The 9,146-nt window shown below is 35.3% G+C and overlaps 1 long non-coding RNA gene across 2 annotated transcripts in view; it reads left to right on the top strand.

Annotated features, from left to right (window-relative positions):
- Positions 1 to 9,146, top strand: part of LOC109367142 — a 100,820-nt gene that overhangs the window by 56,257 nt on the left and 35,417 nt on the right. Inside the window, exon 1 of one of the 2 annotated variants that reach the window (XR_004159451.1) lies at positions 5,659 to 5,716. The exons of the other annotated variant lie outside the window; for it this stretch is intronic. This is a non-coding gene — a long non-coding RNA (uncharacterized LOC109367142). Of the gene's footprint in view, positions 1 to 5,658; positions 5,717 to 9,146 lie in introns of those variants that run through there. 2 annotated transcript variants of the gene reach the window in all.

Raw genomic sequence — 9,146 nt, 5'->3', positions numbered from 1 at the left:
TTTTTTTTCCCCCCAAATATTTTGAACACTGAAGAAGAAAACAGTGAAACAATTAGGAATGCAGAACTGACAGTCAGTTTTCAAATTCATCATGCAGAGAGATTTTTACTGCTGGAATCTGACCAGCCAAGAAAGTAGCAGTATCAATAGTAATACGTGAATGAAAACAGTTATCCTAATTGATATGGTTTATTATGAAAAAGTAAAATAATGTCAGTTGGTAAAAGGGAATATAGTAAAAAATCCTAAGAATCAATCCTACAGAGAATAAGTAATAAAAATAATATTAAATAATACTATTTATAAACTATTTTGAGAGTGGTTGTCCTACAAAGTTACATTTAAGCTAGGACTGTTCTGAGCAACCAAAAATAAGTACCCAAAACAAAATAGTTGCACAGTAAAATAAGTTATAAATTAATAATAGACTTTATATAGAAATTTTAGGTTTTTAAAGTTTGTTTAAATGCAGTGTGCATAAAAACTGACACTGCACATCCAACTCCTAGCCTCTCACATTCAACTAAAATAAATCTTTCTTCTTTCCTGTTCTTCCTCTTTCCTATAGCGATTTGTATTAGAATTAAGCAGCATCATAGTAACTATGAGCCAGGGACAGCTCAGATATCACATCTGTATGTGTAAATTTGTATATGTCAATATATACAAGCATTTGAAAGTCTTGTTTTCTCACCTCAGTGCCAGAATACTTCAGGCTGGGTATTAAGAAAAGGTTCTTCACCAGAGGGTGGTCAGGCACTGCAACAGGCTCCCCAGGGCAGTGATCACAACCCCAGGCTGCTGGAGTTCTAGAAGCATGGGGACAACACTCCTAGTCGTATGGTCTGATTTTTGGGTGTTCCTGTGTGGAACCAGGAATTGGGCTTGATCCTTATAGGTCCCTTCTAACTCAGAAGATTCTATGATTCTCCTCCACATATATTTTTGGCCCCCATTCATATAGCTCAATTAAAGGGATTTTTCAAGATTCTCAGAAGAATCTGAAGCTAAAATGTCTGGACCAGAGTTTTATTTCATAGGAAAAATCCACAGCTTAGAAGATTTCTGATATTTTAAATCTATACAAAACAAATTTGACCCTGCTAGTAGGAATTTCTGCTTTACATTTGGGTTTCCAGTTTAAAATCTCTATTCTTTTCCAGTTGATTTTAGATGTGTTTCTCGTAAAGAGAAATCAAAAGCCCACATTAACAAGTATACGCATTTGGAATAAAAACAAAACGAAAAATAAATTAAAAACATAAAGGTACAACCTTAGCATCCAATAACATGAATGCTAGTATGAATTTTGATGATCAGTTTATGCATTTTGCCAATAGGTGGTGCTACTATTTTTACATTCAATACTAATCTACTGCAACACATGCCATCTGCTCAGATATTCATGAACATGGAATAGCTTGCTTTCTTAAATAGCATTTCTCAGAGTAAAGTGACACGTGAATATGTTATAACTTTAATGGTAACAAATAAAAGCAGGTATAACAGATTTGGAAAACACAATCTTTTTCATAGTTAGATATAAAGTTTGAAGAAGTAGTTATGCAGAACAATAAAAAATAAAAAGACTACATCTGTGCATGATTTTGTTTGTCTGCATCCCACCTGTGCTTTTACTGATTATTTTTCAGGGTTGTGTGAAAAATATCTTTGTTTCAGGGAAAACCCAGTGCAGCACAGTTAAAAGGCAGTGAGAGAAAAGCCGTTCAAATAAGTATGTATCCAAAACAAGAATTCATTGTTTGTGTTTTGATTTTGTTATCTAGCAGTGGAAAATACAAAGCTGCTAATTTTACGTTACAGAATTAGACATTTTTCTTTGTGAAATTTGAAAAAGAGTTAGGTGATGGAGTACTTCATAATACAAAACCAGACAGATGTTCATTTCACTATTTTCATAAATACAGTTTTCCTACAGAGCTTTCTACTACTCACTGGATTCATAGGCTGTGTCCATAACTCACAAAATGTAGCATGAATCAGAGGAGGAGCATAGCTTACCATTTGGGGGTTTTATTACCAGATATCTATCAGACTGGGAGGGACCTTAAGATCAAACTGAAGTATCAGATGCGACATTTATACCCAAACCAGTTGCCACTCTGTGGTACTGTGGTGTCGTATCCTTGTTATATTCAATTTTGGAGAGGCTTTGTGAGAGTGGAGGACAGGAAAGGGTGCAAAGCGTTTTGTGTTTGTTGAGTTCTGTAATAATCCTCCAGCAAACCCAGTCGTGCTCCAGTGCAGATAGATGCTGTCATTTGAAGCAAAAATATAGCATTAAGTAGAGTGCAAGTATGATTTGTGCCTGGCAAAACATGGCCTCTAATGAAGTTTGGTAAAAACAGATGCATCTTAGACATACAGATATATTCTGTGAAGTTGTCCTTTTGAGCATTTGGTTCGATGTAGCGTGGCTCTGAAATTACAGTTTTAATGTTACAGGAAATGAATGCTACCGAAGAACATTATTTTCAGAGCAAGTGGAGTGCAAGGAATTATTTATTTATTTATTTGTTTATTTATTATCATTTTTCATAATTATTTATTATCATTTTTCAGAAACCTGTTATGTATTTATTTACTATTCATTCACATGCCATACCTCAGCATTCATCTAGAAAACTGCTCCTGGGATAAGAAGGGAATTTATTTGGGGTATTCAGTGAAGCCATCAGGAAAAACTGAAGGTGTGGTGCAGATATTCTTTCTGAACTCTGCTTCTGGATGGTGATCTCAGAATCATTCACTGTCATAATGAGGGGAATCAACAACTTTCAAGTGATAATAGTTGGGTACTTGGACTACATTTTAAACCATTGCAGGCCAGTTAAAGGTAGCATATCATCTTAATTCTGAGTTATAAAAAATAATGCTCATTGTTTTTAGCATAATGTTCCTCTTGAGTATTCTGTTTATCATGTTGATAAACAGTTTAAAATCGAACATAAACACCAAATGAAAGTAAAGGGTAAAGGGGATGCCAATGGATACATGCTTGCTTGTTTCCTCTTACTGTGTGTGTATACATGCGTATACACATACGTGTTTGTAAATACATATGGTAAAAATAAGCTATGCCAAATAAACAGTTTTAGCAAATAGTAACTGTGAATTTCTCCACAAATTGTTTTTGATGTTTTTAATAAGTAATTTCTTATGTTTGACTGTCATATGAGTCTAAATGAACAGTATGCAGTGGATCAAGATAAACAGACTTCCTTTGTTTATCTGAATGTAGAACAATGGTTGTATGCAGCCACTGAGGATGAGAGGCAAAAAGAGAAAGAAAGAAGGACTGTTTCAATTCATTTTTTTCTTTAGAACAGGATATGAATTAGATTTAATAAAGGCAGGTGTTTGGTGTGGTAAAGCAGTGATAGCAAAGTGTGTCCACATGACAATGGGAAGCCAGTAGTGTAAAATTAATATTCAGACTTAGCCTATTTTTGCTCTCTGGCTCTACATTTAAATTATTTTAAATGGCTTTTATCTCTAAATAATAGCTCCATGCAGAATTGCAAAAGCCTTGTCCTACACAATGATACTCATGATATAAGCATTATTAAACAATTTAATTTGAAATTTTATGTCTATGTGATTATCACTCTTGAATGAAATACGGATCAATGAGAAAATATTTCTCTGAGTCTAAATGCTATTTCCTGAAGACTAAATGGCGTGCGCTGGGCTGATTTCAAATGCTCTAAGCATGCAGCAAGAACATCATCCATTGGATTAATTAAGGAATGTAGTGAATATAAGTTTTCCGTAGTGTTAATTTTTAAATATTACTTTGGGAAAGACAAAGCAGAAAGTCTTATAAGCCCTTTGTGTCCACAGTTAGCCAAATAAAACTCACAGAAAATCATCAGAAATTGGTGGAGGGGCTGCATACAAAACAAATGGTGGTAAAAGTTCTACATGAGGAGCGGAGGTCACAGTTTCTAGGTAAAATTAAGCATGTATTTCTTTTCTTGTTATTATTTCTTTTACTACTTTTATACAGTGCTTTTTATGATATGTTACTTTTGGAAAATATTCTTTATTTGGAACACAATGGTAAGACATGCTGTTTTGTACAGGTTCCAACATTTTCATGGTAGAAGAAGATGAGTGCAAAAATGTTACTTGATTTGCTGGATAAATTGTAATCTATCATGGTAGTTAGCTATAGGTATTCTAGTATGAAAATATTGCAACAATTTGGAGATAATGTTTTGTTCATCCATTTGATGTGAACTGGCTTGAATACCCAAAAATGTTTTTTCTGCCTCAAATGAACAGTTGGATCAGGCAACTCACAAAGCCTGAAGTCCAGCTGATTCCCAAGTACCTAAGTGCACAGAGCTGGTAAATTAACTTCATTTCCCACTAGTAAAACATTTCCCATCTGACACAGCTGTAGGGAAAAAGTTCCAGAATGGAGAAGTGTGCTGTTGCAAAAGATGAGTTGGGACCAACTGGCTTTTTTCCTCAGCCCAGCTATGAGGAATACTTTCTCCTTGTTCTTCGATGGGCTCCTATAGTAATGCTGCTCCAAAATTTGACATAATGAAATGCAGGAAAAAAGCAGTGCAACAGTGCTGAAGAGGTGGAAGTTCAGAGAGCAGCCTTGATGTAATTTTACTTATGCTTATCATAAATGGCTGGACAAAAAGAAGAATTTGTGGCATCTCGCCTGTCATCTGGTGTGCTGAGCAAAAGGCTGAAAGTTATTATTGAATTTAATTCCCCACAGAATGCCTTGAAGGACACAATATAAATGTCACTGACTCCTTTTAAATCAATGTAACTTCTACACTTCGCTGAAGACAAGTTGATTTACACTGGCTGATAATTTGGCTGTTTTTTAAAAGCAGGAGTTTTGAAATCTAATGCTTGGTGAATTCAGCTCAGCACTGTTGAAAATCAGTATGACTCTTTCCATTGACATTATTGGATAATGGCCTTGGTGAGTTATTACCAAGTGTTTTGTCCTGCGATGTACTGGACGACAATCAATAATATTCCATGACACCGACAGAAATCTTGTTGCTATCAGAAGGATTTACCATTCTCCACCATCATACAAAAGTTGCAAATTTCCAGCTGTGCGGTGACATCTTCCAAGTCATCTGCTCACTTGAAGGAGAAACAAGATCTTTTGGTGATTACTGAAACGCAGTAGTTCCACACTTCAATCACGAAATTAATTATCTAGCACACATACATGCTAGATAAACATATCTTTTATCACAGAGTTTCTATAATTACAGAATGAGATTGATATTGCTAATTTTTTTATTATAATAGAAATAATGTAACACTGCCTTAATATCTGAAGAAATACTTTTGTCCTTTGCACTTTACCAAGATGAGAATATGAAGTAAATTCTTAAAATCTAGAACGTTTTCAAGCTTAATTTTTGTTATTTTCCGTAGTTCAGATGTGGAGTTAGGATTTCCGTTTACAGGGATTTTATTGCCTCTTATAATGGAAGGAAAAACTTTTCCTTAGCCAGAGATACTTAGCTTTGGTTGATGAGTTAAAAACTAAGGAAATGCATAAGTAGAATATGAACAATTTATATTTTATTTTGGTTTTATTTATTTATGTTTATTTTATGTTCTTTTTGTTTTGTTCATTATGTGAACTTAACCTCTTGGCATGCAAGGACCAATCTGAGGGAGCATCCTTAGAAATATCTGATAGGTAAGCTGGTCTTTTTTTTCCCTCTGAATTATCTGAGAGAACACAAAAGGTATCAACTGTATGAAGTTATTAGTTCTTCTAAAGGCTACTATTATGACAAATCTGGAGAGTTAGAATCATTTTATTCATGAGGAATAATCAATGTGTCATAGAGATCTGTTGGATTTTTATAAAATCTCTGTAACCATAATGAAATTGAAGAGAAAGATGTAAAATTCTAACTGCTTTTTCAGGTTTGTTTGCAGTTCACATGCTTTGTGACCCAGTTATAATGAAGGTAAAATATGCATGTATGTAGGGCCATGCATAAGCAGTTTCTAAAGATTCCACAGCATTCACTTTCCTCCCTTGACCAACTCTTTTTGTCCTCTACCACAATCTTCCTTTTTTTTTTTTCACCTGTTTTCCTACTGTACCATACTACAGGTTCAAGTTTTGGATATCCTTTACATTTGGCATCAGGAAAAAGGCATAAATATTTTTTCCTGTACATAGGAGCCTCCTCAGATGTCATTTTATTTTTTCTGAGCAATGTAACACTTATCTTGTTGAAAGGGGTAGTATTTTACCATTAAATCATAAGCAAAATAATTCTAGAGAGGACACTGTAAGGAAATATGAATAGTAGTTAACTCGCTTATTTCTACCTGTTTATACATGTTTAGCTTTAAAATGTGTATGGGCTGCTGAATCATGGCCTGAACCTCTGATTAATCACATGAGGTGAGCAATGAGTCAGCCACGGGAGCACAGCTGAAGGCAATTCACCTGTGCTGCAGGAAGTGATGGAGCCTGGCTCCACCTCTCCTAGACCCATTTAAGAGCTGACTGCTGATCCGCTCCACCAGAGTCTATTTCGTGAGCCCAGGGGAGGGTGAGTGTTTTTCTACTCCAATATAATAATTACATCAGCCAAGCTCCTGGATATACTATACTATTTGTATATTCATTGATTGTACATTGCTATACCATAGCATTGGTATATTCATTAATTGTACAAAATGTAACCATAAGAAAAAGAGAACAGAGTACCACTATATTTATTTCCTTGCTCTTTCTTTTGTAATGCCAGAAAAAACATATCATTTATCTAATGATTTTCATTGTATCACTGTCAGTGCTTATACAAGCACTCTTATTCTTAGATATCTAACACCATATATTTACACCAACTGCCCGATCAAAGGAAAAATTTGTAGTTTCACTAACTTTAAACCCACCTAGTTAATTAACTTATGATTCTATAATGGATCTAATCTGGGTCTCCTTATGTTTTCAGCTCAGTGGAGACCCAGTTACACACACCTTCAAAAGGTGATTCTTATGATTTCAACATGGTTCCACTTGGGTGATTTGTCTTTGCAGAGATCAATTTGGGATCGACAGATTTGTTGTTATTAGAAACTAAGAGTCAGAGGAAAATACAGGGCTACAGGAAGGTACAGGCAGTGTTATTGTCATTGTATTAATGCACCGCTTTTGACTCCTCTTGAATGTATGGAAAGTCAGGGATGCTAAATGAATGTCAGCATGTTGGCTTTTCATAGGACTGAGTTCTAACAAGCATATGGCATATATGGCAAAATATGGCATATAAAATTACTACTGGTGCTGGCTGGCCATTGAACTTCTTGTAAAATGAAGAATAGTTGGTTTTTGCTTTTTTTTTTTTTGTTCTAAGTACACACACTGATATATACATATATGTATATATATATATATAAAGCTCCTATGTACATGTAATTTAAAAATAAAATTATTATTACTAAGGTGTAAGAAAACTCAGAGTAGTTAAGCATAATCTTACTACTGCTGAACATTAGAGTTTTCTGAGGCTACTTATTACAGACAAAAAGCATGATATTTTAATTATTTCATATCTTGCCACTTCTCATAGCAAAGGAGTTGGAACTAGATAATCTTTAAGGCCCCTTTTCTTTCTTCTTTCTTCCCCTTAAGCCATTTGATGATTCTGTAATTATTTTGATTCCTTGAGTGCTGACTGTTCAGATGTTTTTTCTGAATTTCATGTCTACAGGAGGTGCTAAAATGGGAATGGTTGATGGGAGTCATCATGCAAGCTGTTGAGGACAGGAAATGGAAATGGTACAAGATATCAATTCTCTTCTCTGGATATTGCAGGAAGGTTTCAGTAGCATATGAGAGAATTTCTGAGGCCTGGTAGACAGTATTTTAGTTTCTGATTCTTATCAATTAAGTTCTTGCTGCCTTTGTTTATACAGCCAAATTATTTTTGTGTCAGTTTACTGCACTAAGACCACAAACTTCTGCATGGATTTCTGGTCAGCCAGCAGATAACGATAAATTGTGATCAGATTGACCACAGTCAGGCCCAAATTGCTGATTTCAAAGTGAGATTAGCAAATCCTGTAGCTGAAATGCTGATTCCTCCAGCTCCTCTCCCTAATGTTTAATAGACTTGCAAATAAATGAATGAAATCCCTTGTTTCTGAGCTTGAGAAATGTCTTAAGTTATTTACTGGCTGTCTTTCTTGACTGGCTTTGAAACCCTGATCTTCAGTCTGGACAGAGATTAGCTCTATGCGTGGTTTCTGCATTGCACTTGGAGTTGCTGTCTTGCCCTGCTGTACTGTTGGCAGATAGTTCAGGTCCTGTAGCACAGAGCAGTGCATCCCTGGAGGATACAGCCCCAGCTCCCTGAAGGTGCTGTGGGTGAGAGGAGAGAGGCTATGGGAAAAAAAGGTGATCCTGAGTATAGAAAAGGTTGATTTGGGTGATCTGTACCAAAAATTCTCGGAAGAAACTTAGTTAGGATTTTTTTTTTTTTAATTGGGGTAGTCTTTGCTCTTTATTGCAGCACATTTTTAATTACTGTTGTGATTATTTAATGAGCTCCATAAACGACAGCCCAAAGCGATGGTTTTCCAGTCACAGCAGATGCACAGCAATGCATCTTAGTTACAGTCGTCTGGACCATTTCAGGAGAAAAAATACTTTCAAAGCAGCATTATATTCTTCCCCACATAACATACTGTGTTCTAGGAGTTAGTTTTATTTTCCCATTTCCGTATCACATTAATCTGTAGTGTAAGAGGAAAATCCCTGAAGGACATTGTTTTTCTTTTTTCTGGGAAGTTTCCTAATGTGCAGCACAGTGATACTTCAAATACTCTCATATGTATGTGCCCTTTTTTCCCCTTGGGTTCTTATGCAGAATTGCTTCCCCTCACTCCCCTAATATTTAAACAAAAAGTCAGATTTTTGCAGAGAAACCCAGTTACTAGAACAATGAGCGTTGATCACTTTCATTTCTTTTCATCTACAGAATAGTTTCAGAACAGTTTAGAGTCTCTCTGATTTACAAAATACAGATGGAAATGCTATTGTGACCATGCTAAACATTTTATAATAATAGTAAGAAACATCAATAAAGATTTCACTGGGAAAA

Source organism: Meleagris gallopavo, chromosome 4 (assembly GCF_000146605.3).
Source record: "Meleagris gallopavo isolate NT-WF06-2002-E0010 breed Aviagen turkey brand Nicholas breeding stock chromosome 4, Turkey_5.1, whole genome shotgun sequence".
NCBI lineage: Eukaryota > Metazoa > Chordata > Aves > Galliformes > Phasianidae > Meleagris > Meleagris gallopavo.
The sequence above is the reverse complement of the archived record's forward strand: the minus strand, read 5'-3'. Positions and strand labels throughout refer to the sequence as shown.